The sequence below is a fragment of the Anguilla rostrata genome, chromosome 1 (assembly GCF_018555375.3).
Source record: "Anguilla rostrata isolate EN2019 chromosome 1, ASM1855537v3, whole genome shotgun sequence".
Classification (NCBI taxonomy): Eukaryota; Metazoa; Chordata; class Actinopteri; order Anguilliformes; family Anguillidae; genus Anguilla; species Anguilla rostrata.
The window spans coordinates 7357254-7368966 of NC_057933.1; the positions used below are offsets into that span (position 1 = coordinate 7357254).

Below are 11713 nucleotides of genomic sequence, written 5' to 3' on the forward strand. Positions count from 1 at the left end.
TTGATAAAAATCATCTTGGTTAAAGGGCTCGCTGAGGAGTTCTGCATGGGGAGACGTGAATGCGGTTTTTGGAGGGGCGCACTTGAGGCGCCCTTCTCTTGAACTCGGAGACGCCAGAGAGACACTCGAGGCCTGTCACTCAGCACTGGCCCTACCGCTGCTGCCGCGGCGACGCCGTTCTCCTGCCAAGCGCGAGCGGAAGAAGAGCATCGCCCGCTGGGAGCTCTCCATGTGAATGCGTCTGACACAGCTCAAGCAGATCCCGTAATTAGGCCCACGGTAACACGCACCATTAATACTAAGCAATAAATGCTCGTGTTAACATGAACTTGCGCTAAGTGCGAAACGGCAACATTACGAAACGGGTTATTTCAATTTACCAACAGGCTGTTTGATTCGCTGTATTGGTTTTTACTCTGACTGCAAATCCAATACAGTAAATCAAACAGCCTGTTTGTAAACAGTATGACTCAAACAGCACAAACTGTTACTAGAAAATCATATTACAGAATAAATAACTAATATTGCGTCATCAATCAAATGTTTCTATAGGCTATAGTTTTATAAATCAATAAGGCACGAGACGCCGCGATGTATCGTGAATACAGTCGCGGGCGGCTACAGGGTTTTGCCTGCAAGCACCCCCGTAGCCTTGACAATATATACAGCAGAGCCTCTCGTGTATTAGTGCTTAACTAAATAACAGTGCTGAGCTCAAAAATCTTTTTTTCAAAGTATTTTTTCAACGCGATGCTTCAGTTTGTACATGTAGCCTACCGCGACTTTTTCAAACCGTAATAAATTCAGATTTGCCCGGTAACATCTTATCGAGAGCCATGCAGTCTCTTGCCCGTTCGTCCATGGCCCTGGACTGGCATGGACAAACGTGCGAATTCTCTCTCTCTCTGCTGTATAGAGGATCTCATAAAAAACACGTTTTCAACGTAAAAAAATGCCAAGTTACTAAAAAGTATTGATATCAAAATGACGCCAAGTTACGATACTACAAACAATATAGGCTATCTTGCCTCACCGAAATGACATAAGATGTATCTCAAAGCAATGCTACCCAATATTTCCTCAGTTCTTTCAAGTCACTTGGCCCTGTGTATAAGCATGCACTACATGAACAGGCCAAACATATGTGTGGATGGCTCTCTCACAGTCAAGATTGATTGAATAGGTGTGTGTTTGTCCAATTTGTATTGGTATGTAGGCCTATGTATTTCGCTGCCCAGGCTTTCTGTTGCGTGAATGATAGTATGTTTATTGGTACAAGTGTGTTCGTGAATGTGAATGTAAGATGCTGCCAGGGAAATGTCCCCATGCGGATAAAGAAGTTCTCTATGTATGTATGTACAATATGTGTTTTACATGCAGTATTTATTGTACGTAGCAAATATACAATAACTTGCACATGTACTCAAATTCAGTTCAGAAGCAAGTATAAACATGTTTTCTGGAGAAATGTGCTTCCTGTCGTTGCTCAGCAGCAGTTCTGTACATTAATGAATTTATACATTAATTTCAATGTGCAATGTTCAATGTGTTCCATGAGGCAATTCGAAATATTTGTCTCTTTGATCTGACAGAAAGTTTGCATGACATTGTGAAATGGTAAGATAAGAAAACACAGGGCCAAGTGACTTGAAAGAACTGAGGAAATATTGGGTAGCATTGCTTTGAGATACATCTTATGTCATTTCGGTGAGGCAAGATAGCCTATATTGTTTGTAGTATCGTAACTTGGCGTCATTTTGATATCAATACTTTTTAGTAACTTGGCATTTTTTACGTTGAAAACGTGTTTTTTATGAGATATCAGTTCTTTTTGCAAAGCGTTTTATTATGAGAGTGAGAAATGCGACCCTGCAAGAAACAGTTGTGGATTATGGCTATCGTTGTGTGAATCTGTACAGTCTGATGAGCGTGTACCGTTCAGCAGTTTCGGTTTGCTATATATGTGAAAACAGTGGCTGTGAGAAAGGATGCAGTGGCGTAAGCGTAAACGCATCAGGAACGCAGATGGAATATGGTATGTACTCACGGATTTGACGTCCATCCAACGAGCCTTGACTGACAAAATAATCAACACGCCCGTAGAATTATAACTCCCTAGGTCGCAACTTGTGTAGCCTTCGGTCCTGCTCCATTGTCTGTTATTTCGTGGAGATACACTTTTAGTGTTTTTAAGGTTTATCCTTCTGTCCTGCTCCATTGTCTGTTATTTCGTGGAGATGCACTTTTAGTGTTTGTAAGGTTTATAAGGCATTTTGATAGGCTTATCTGCAAGTAGGAATCCTCTTCGCTGTTTTGCTAAAGTAGAACCGGAAAACATGATAGTGGAGAATAGGAGCAGACGCATATGTCCCAGCAGGCTTTGCATATGAGAGAATAACAACAGTGTGAGAGAAATTAAAATGAAATTACGAAATTCCGTAGTTGAAACAATATGTTTTTAGCAGAATGGGCATGTAGGTGAAGGTTGACATGATCACGGAGTATAGTGCGAAGTAAATGGACTGACCATGAGCGAGCTTATATTCCTTATCAAATGGTAACAGTCGGTATTGAACGTTAGTTGTTGAAGTGGAGGGTTAAATAACATTGCACACATTATTTGCCTGTAATGTAATGTAATCTATTGCACGAATGTGTTTTTCTCATGTTCAGTGCTAGTAGTTATACTTATGAGTGAATCATGATTTTAAATGTAATGTTTTAATGCGGAGTTGCAGAACGTACATACGTAGTAATTGTGTGTAGCCTATGTGGCTAGATAGAGAACAGGGCGAGGTAACATGAATGTAGAAACGTGGCGTTTGCTGATATTAAGGTTTTGTACGGTAGCCAAGTGAAGAAATATAGTTAGTAGAAATGGCACAATGGTGAACTGGTGTAACTTTTAAATAAAAGGAATACATTTGCGTCATGAAATGCATATGGGTGGCCGTGAGTGAGTGAGGTTTACCAGTCTGTGACTTCGTTAGCTAATGCCATAGCTATGCAATGCGTGAAATATCATTAGCGAACCTGCCGGTGGTTTTAAAGAAGAACTCAAGCCAGTAAGCACAGAAGAGCTTCCGTTGAATCCATATGGCTTAGCAATATTGTAGCCGGTAAATAACTGAACGTACAGACGGTAAGTCATAATGCATATATCTTAGCAATATTGTAGCCGGTTAATAAGTGAATGGTGAACGGCGGGTAGATGTGGTGCAAAAGCAATAATTAAGAAGTAGTAGACAATTATTAGTGAGGGTCGAAGCAAGTTAAAGAAACGTGTTCCAAGCTGGGCTTGAACATACGACCCAGTGTTCCCAAGCCTGTAACCGTACCCACTAAGCCACGGACGGACTAGCTGTTCAAACTGCGGAGTTGCAGAATGTACATAAATAGTAATTGTTTTAGTAGCGTATGTGGCTAGATAGGGAACAGGGCGAGGTAACATGAATGTAGAAACGTGGCGTTTGCTGATATTAAGGTTTTGTACGGTAGCCAAGTGAAGAAATATAGTTAGTAGAAATTGCACAGTGGTGAACTGGTGTAACTTTTAAATAAAAGGAGTACATTTGCATCATGAAATGCATATGGGTGGCCGTGAGTGAGTGAGGTTTACCAGTCTGTGACTTCGTTAGATAATGCCATAGCTATGCAATGCGTGAAATATCATTAGCGAACCTGCCGGTGGTTTTAAAGAAGAACACAAGCCAGTAAGCACAGAAGAGCTTCCGTTGAATCCATATGGCTTAGCAATATTGTAGCCGGTCAATAACTGAACGTACAGACGGTAAGTCATAATGCATATATCTTAGCAATATTGTAGCCGGTTAATAACTGAACGGTGAACGGCGGGTAGATATGGTGCAAAAGCAATAATTAGAAGTAGTAGACAATTATTAGTGAGGGTCGAAGCAAGTTAAAGAAACGTGTTCCAAGCTGGGCTTGAACATACGACCCCATGTTCCCAAGACTGTAACCTTACCCACTAGGCTACAGGCAGACTAGCTGTTTGAACGGGAAATGTTTCAGAGTAAAAATGTATGGGTATTTTGCGTGTGTATGCACGTTTTTGATTGGGTCGTGTAGGTGCAGATTTGGCTGGTGTCAGTGAAATGTCCAATGGGGAGACATATTGTTAGTGGGATAGGCGGCAGGAAAAATAAGAATGAGAAGAAGAAGAAGAAGAAGGAGAAAACGCAAAATCCCCTTAGTTTGGGGCTTTATTGTGTGGACATGTGAAGTTGTTTATGAATTCTGTCTGTTGAAATGGGGTCAGAATGTACAGAATTTAATGTTTTTAAGGGCTGAGTGTCTGTGGCTGTTGTGGTTATTTCTGTGGGGAACCCTGAAAAGTGCCAAACTCTCGGTGCTGTATAGGTATGGGGCATGCCCCCGCCAAGGCGTAACTTGGCGGGATGGCATACCTGCCATCCCAATTGATAGCCCTTCCGTATGATTTCCGGAAGTGCGAGCGAGCTCTGTGGGTGCGGGCAGTTGCCAATGCCCGCATTCTGCACCTTGTGCGCCATTTTAAAAAAATGTGCAAAATCTATTGCAAATAGAAAATAAGGGATTATAATGGGGGAAATTTTATAAATCGTTAAGTTACCACATTGTCTTATAAAGTCTGCAATAAACAGAACCATTGATAGTAAATGCTGAATATTTAGCACGTGTAAGAATATGTAAACATCACCAGTGCTGTGACATATCTGTAAAGTTTAGATGGCTGATTCTGGCTATAGGTAGCAAGTTCAAAGGAAGACATGTGCATGATTGACAGATTTATCACAAAAGACCATGAATCAAGCGGTGTCAGAGAACAGCGAGGAAGTGCCATGGGACTTCATTACAAGGGCACAAGAAGAAGAAGCGTCTAGTAGACCTAGAACTAGATAGACCTCATCTTTACGTTATTATCTGCAGCCAAGTCACTTAACCTTAACCTTAACATGAAGTCGACTTTGTCATTCATTTTCCTTAAACCCAGAAAATGAAATGTTGTTTTCCATTCCCTCAAATTTTTAGCTTCCTACTCTTTGCTCAATGTGCAACAGTAAGCATCCATGCTAGGCCTACATACAGAGCCCCTATATTTGTGTCACATTCTAAGTTTAGGAGTAGTTCCATGCGTTATCGCATCATTGGTAATCGGTGCTAGCTGGGTGTCTGCGCGTGGGCCTGCCGTGAGAAGCGCGTTAGCAGGTGGCGCTAACACAGAAGGGTCCTTTAGATAACCAGAGCTCCCTCCGTCTTTCATCACGTTTCTTTTAGAATTTACACATTTCTCTCCGCTTCGTGGGCCTCTATCAGGCCTTCATATAAGTCTTGATTGAGATTCTGTATCCTTCAGGAAAGATGAAAAGGGGGGGGGGGGGGGGGGGGGTGGGGGGTGAGAGAAAAGACAAAACAATTAAATGATTAGCGCACTGCGGGACCGCTAACAATTAAAACCATTATGGAAATTAAAATGACATTATGTCACAGCAGAAAGCCGATGATACTGGTGTCGTCTTTTTAAAGCAATTTTCATAATTCCAATAATTGAAATTACGCCATATTCATTCATTTACCGGGTGAGCGGGGCTAAGTGCGGACACTAATGAAATGCAATCATTAGCATCTAAACAAAGTAATTGGAAAGTCCTTTATCTCCGGGGATAGGTGATAAGACATCATCGCCCTCCTCCATCAAAATGCAAAAACAAGCAATTAAACTATAGACAAAGATGAGACCGGCTCGTAGGATCCAGGCCTGGGCACGTTTGAAAACAGCGCTGATTGCCTTGATTAAAGACCTTGCTCCATGCACTGATTTGTTTATGGTTCATGTTAGGGGGATCTTGTGCAGAAACGCTACCTAGTTGTACTGTTTTTTTTTCTTTCTTTCTTTCTTTCTTTCTGCAGAGGAAGAATACTTTTGATGGACATTTGTAAAAACCAAAGAGCAGAAACATCCAAGCTTTTAATATGCATTAAAAAAAATTTGATATCATTTGGTTTAATTAGTGTGAGAAATATTTTTAAAAACACCATTTATTAGTGATGAACAGAATTGAATGGATATGCACAGTATATCAGAGTTCATTTTTGTTTTCCGAAATGGCGGTAACTGATCAAAAGTACCTTTTCAAGTGACCGAACTGCGGCTGCTAGAACAAGCCCTTGCAGTTGGCCCTCCTTGCTGGAGCAGGTCTTATTGGTTTATTTGCAGGCCTTACGAGCACAAGCGATAGATGTTCTCGCTCTGCTTTTTTAACAGAGACATGACAGCTATGAACATGCATGGTCTAGTCGCCCCCTCCCCTGGCCTGAGCTGTTTTGCGTGTGCCTTCTGTGGTGTTGGAAGCTGGGCAAAAGGTTGAGGTTTCCACAACGTCTGCCCCCGTTGCCTTTGGTTACTGATTAGCAAGGCAGAGGTTGAGGGTAAGAAGAGTTAAAAGACAGGAGCTGAGTGATGGAGGATGGTGAAAGAGTTTGCTTCCCATACTGCTACAAGTCGGCCTTCCTTTCCAGGTCTTCTCATCTGCCTTCCTCCTCTTCCTCCTCCTTCCTCCCCAGCCTTGCTCCTGGGAGCAAGAGAGAAGAACAAGTAAAAAGTACTTTAAAAACTCACTAGACCCTCAACAGTCATTTTTATTTCCCTAATTTCCTTCAACCATTTTGTTTCGCTTTGACACAAAGAAAGACCTTTCCCTTGTCTGAAATGACATCCACTACCCTCCCTTAGGGTTGCAAGGGTGATAAAGGTAGCAACTCTGACACAAAAAAATGTAGTGACAGACCTTTGCCATCCCACTGAATGGAAATCAAGTGGCTTTCCCCCTCAGTCCTGGGCCTGTAAAGTCCTTTTACAATTACATCCTGTAAATTAAGCACTTTTGGAGGTCAGTTTTTTTTTTTTTTCTCTCTCTCTCTCTCTCTTTCTCATTTCCTCTTTTTTTTCTCTCTTCACTTCTCCCTTTTCTCTTACTCCTTTTTCTCTCCCTCTTTCTCTCTCTCACTCTCACTCTCTTTCTCCTTTTTTAAATGTCTTTTTTTTTTTTTTCCACCGCGGGCAAATGGAAATACCGTCCTTGGTCTTTGAAAAGATTCCATTCAGGGTTTTTTTGTGCACTTGATCTGACCCTGTGACAGGCATTAAGTTCAGCCCATTATCGCGCCAAGCAGGTTTTCTCTGGAGGTGGGAAGCAGAGGCTTGAGTTTTGTGAAAAAAAAGGGGGGGGGGGGGGGGAAGGTGTCCTTTCCCCGTCTGCTCAGATTGAGGTTTTAGCTTCGGCTCGGGGAGGCATTAGAGATTTTTTTCAACCCAGACATGTGAAGCCAATGCCTACGCTGGTGGCACGAGGCGGTGTGTGTTCGCTGCTGGCCTTTTCTGCAGACTAAACTGCAATAGCTACATGCCACGCAACACAGCGCTAACCTGGAAAAAAAAAAAGCCTTGTTAGCGCAAGAGTTGATGAAGCTAGAACTTGCTAGTTCGAATGTTGATGAAAGTAGACCTTGTTTGTACTAGTGTTGATGAAACTAGACCTTGCTGGTGCTAGTGTTGATGATGTTAGACCTTGTTAATGCTAGAGTTCAGGATGCTAGAACTTGCTGGTGCTAGCTTTGCTGATGCTAAACCTTGTTAGTGCCAACGTTAATTAAGCTAGACCTTGTTAATGCCAGTGTTGATGAAGCTAGACCTTGCCAGTGGCAGTGTTGATGAAGCTAGACCTTGCCAGTGGCAGTGTTGATGAAGCTAGACCTTGCCAGTGGCAGTGTTGATGAAGCTAAACCTTGTTAATGCTAGCTTTGATGACGCTAATCCTTGTTAGTGCTAGTGTCGGGGGCGAATTCCCCTTTGCCTTGAATTAACCTATTTATGCTTTGTTTCCTTTGTAGGTACACACCAAATCATCGGCAGAAGATGGACCAGGAAGTTAGGTAGAAAAAAAACGGGAAGTCTTTAATAAAATTAATTGAAACTATACGTCCATAAACACACAGCTGAACACAAAGTGCCCTTCTCCGGTCCTTCTCCCACTCCGTACTTCACTGGCCCCTGTCTCATACTGAGGCTGACCAGGTAAATGGTCCGTATGAAATTCGCACACACACACACACACACACACACACACACACTCACACACACACCAGCACTCCCACAAGAACACCAATTATGAATTGTGCATTATCACTCTCACACACTGCATCAACGTCAAGAGCACACCGTGACCCTGGTTTCACTCCGTTCTGCCGACCGCGCTTCTTCTCTTTTGTTCCCCTAGGCTTGCCGTCCACGCCTTGTCGCTGTCCGCCGGTCGGAGACCAGGTAAGCTCCGTCGCACACTCACACGCACCCACACCATTCCCCCCATCCCCGAGTCGAAAAGAACATTGTGCAACAGTTCTCCCCCCCCCCCCAAAATTCTCCCGGTAATAGCCAATTAGCCCAAACACATATACTGTCACCGAGGAACTCGCTGCTCACCCCAGGAGCTCTCTCCCTGTATTGCTACCTACACCCTTTTGTAAAAAACCTCTAACTGGCTACAGGTGTGCCCGGTTTCCTCTGCTCCCTGACTCTCTCGCACTGTAGCCCTTCTCTCCTGACTCTATAATCCTAAGCCAAATCCTCATTTGTGCCAACCGGAGTCATGCTGAGTAACAGCAGTGCTAACCGCGGCGTGTTCGAAGGAGCAGAGCTTTCCCCAGTCACCACTGTGGAGCAGGGCAGTGGGACGAGTGTGTGATGCTAGGACCTCGTTTGCGGGATAACTGTAAAAACACCATCATTGGTAATAGAACACAGGAAATGCTAATGTGCAGTAGAGAGTTGGTTTATATGCTTACGAGAGACAACAGCGTGTTTACAGCTACAGCCTCGTAGTGTGATGAAGCTTAAATTCTTTGTGTCTGAAATATGTCGTGCTTCAACATGTGGATGAAATGGCCAATTACTCGTGTTACTAGTGTGAACTATTTTCACATGATGGCAGACGCTATTCCAGTAAAAAACAGGTCTGGATGTTCAATGTTCACAGCCGTTGAGACACCTCTCAACTGTCGAAACCACATTGATTGATCAACCACCTAGACCCTGTTCCCTCATCTCCTTCTCCAGTCCACATCACTGAGAATAATCCCACTCATCTCCCCCATGATCAATTCGTCATATTCTCTAGGCCGTGCGCCCACAGCCTGTCAACGTCTCTGCTCCCTCTTCTCTCTGAAATCCTGGCGTGTGTATCTTCTGACGGTCCTACTTCCCCTCACACGTCCACCTTCTTGACCTCCTCCAGTCTTCAGGGCTGCAACACTCCTCGGTGACTCCACTGAGACCGCTGCACTCCTCTCCATTTCTGAAGAACTTCGGTTAGCTTGAGCATCTTCCCTCTCGTCTCCACACTGATCCTAGTGGACCTGTCTGCAGGTTCTCATGCAGTCGAGAGGGGTTTTTCAACCTTTTGTGGTCCACGGACTCCTCAGTCTTGCTCAATGGCATTGGGAGGGGGGCCTCCACTGTAAGTTGATAAGGTTATATATTAAAAAAGGACTGATACTGAATTATTTTCCCAAATCTATATATATATATATATATATATAGTCATTGCATATCAAGTCTGGCCAAGGACCCCCTTACAGTACCTTCAAGGACCCCCCAGGGGTCCACAGACCCCCCTGTTGAAAACCCAGGCAATAGACAAACATGCTGCTCCTGCTCCTACCCTCACCACACTGGGATCTCAGGCGCAGCTCTTAAGTGGATCATTGTCCTGCAGCTCTGAATGGACTTTTGAGCTTCTCTGTGGTGGCTTGGCTCGGACCAATGGCCTGTCCCAGAAGGGCCTTCCAAGGCTCCACGCTGAGACCCTTCTTCTTTTCCATTCACATGAAATCCCCCCCCCCCCCTTTGGGGGGTCTGTCATCTCCTCCCGAGGTTTCTCATACCGTTCTCTCATTCTGACGACGCTCTGCGTTTCCTCCTCTCTTCCTCCTGCTCCGGTCTCACTCCTTTCAGCTCACCCCCCCTGAAGGACATCTCGCCTTGAATGGCAGACCTTCGCCTAAAGGTCGGTCCTGGCTAAGGCTGAAATGCTTTACATTCCCTACGAGACCTTTGTGCAGCCAAGGACCTCCCCCTCGGCTTGGGTTCCACAGCAGAGCGGCCCTCTCGGTGCAGCTCTGCCGCAGGAAACCTTGGGGCCACCGTAGATCGCTCTCCTTCTCTTCGCCATGTAGCAGGAGTGAGTCAGATATGCAAATTCTTTCTTCTAGTTCTTTGAGTGTTTGCCCTGAGATTAGCAAGCTCTGCTGCCATGTTCTCATAACTTTGACGGAACCTGTAAAAAAAAAGACGGCGGCCGTATCCGGAGATGTTGCTCTCTTAGTTTCTGCGTAGCCGCTAAGCAGCGCCCACGTTCTCTTGACTGGCACCTTCTCAGAACTTGGCCTTTGTAGAAAGCCGAACGGCCTTTTTAAAAATTTCTTTCTTTCTTTCTTTCTTTCTTTTTGCGCGTTTTCCGCAGCCTGTTTTGAAAAGACACAAGCCGCGCGCCGAAGGGATAATGGCTCGCCGTTTTTTTGGCGGTGCCTTTTTTTCTCTCCGGTTTACCTGTTTCCCCCTGAATGCCGTTTAATTGCTTGTGATTTCACTTGTTGACGTCGCTCGTACCTGGGGAAAAGGAGCCGAGCGGGACCGAAAAGGCGGCGGCGGCGGCGGCGGGGACAAGCGGCGGAAAGAATGCGTTTGATTAGCCCCGGGTCTCTCTCTCGCACCGCGGGCCACCTTGGAGCGAAGCCATTGTGTTCATCAAGGCTCCGCCAGCGAGCGTGCCATGTGGGAGAGGGGAAAGAAAGAGAGAGAGAGAGAGAGAGAGAGAGAGAGGGAGAGGGAGAGAGAGAGAGAGGGAAGGAAGAAAGAAAAAAAGAAAGAAAAGGGGAAAGAAACATGCCGACTGACATTTTCTAATCAAATACGGCAATCAGGAAACTGCCAGCCAACATTATGCCATTTACAATTCTTTTTAATTTATAATCAAAAATAGGGAGAGGGGAGAAAAGAAAAAAGAAAAAAGACGCGGGTCATTACATCTCTCTTTACTGCCCCTGTTAGAGCAATGAAGAATTAATCAGCGGCTATTAGGCTGTATTTACTCCCCGTGACAGGGGCTGCTGTGGCTGTGGGCCCTGCTGTCCGCCTCTCACTCCCGCGAGTGTGCAGAGGTGGATCTGGCACGTCGCACTCCTCTTAACCCTCGAGTAACGGAGGTGGCCGAGAGCCGTGTTTTTTTTATGGATGCGCAGGCCCGTGCGTGAGCATACCTGTGCGCGCACGTGTGTGTGAGCATGTATGTACCTCTGTGTGTGTGTGTGTGTGTGTGTGTGTAATGTGCGTACTCGTGTGGAAGACGAGGATAAAACCACAGGCAATCCCGCAATCTTTTGTAATTTCTCTCTATTCACCACAGAAGTGCTTGCATGAAGTGTGCATCAGCATGATAACGCACAAATGCATTGTGGGAACTGGCAAAAAAAAAAAAAAAGACACACTGATAAAATAATGGCAATCAGCTACGTGTTCAAATTTTGCATTTATTAATTTAGTTATTTGTCCCTTGGCGGTGGGCTGTACGAGCACGGACAGAAATGGTGAAACGGTGAAGAGGGTGAATGTCGGTGAAGTGACGTGTTCCAGCGAGCGATGTGTACTTTAGAGCGTGTG

At 44.7% G+C, this 11713-nt stretch overlaps 1 long non-coding RNA gene across 1 annotated transcript; it reads left to right on the forward strand.

Annotated features, from left to right (window-relative positions):
- Positions 1–143: 143 nt before the first annotated feature.
- On the forward strand, positions 144–8322 carry LOC135239806 (uncharacterized). Its single transcript, XR_010325507.1, has 3 exons — positions 144–279; positions 7891–8074; positions 8277–8322. It is a non-coding gene; the product is annotated as an uncharacterized LOC135239806 (long non-coding RNA).
- Positions 8323–11713: the final 3391 nt, after the last annotated feature.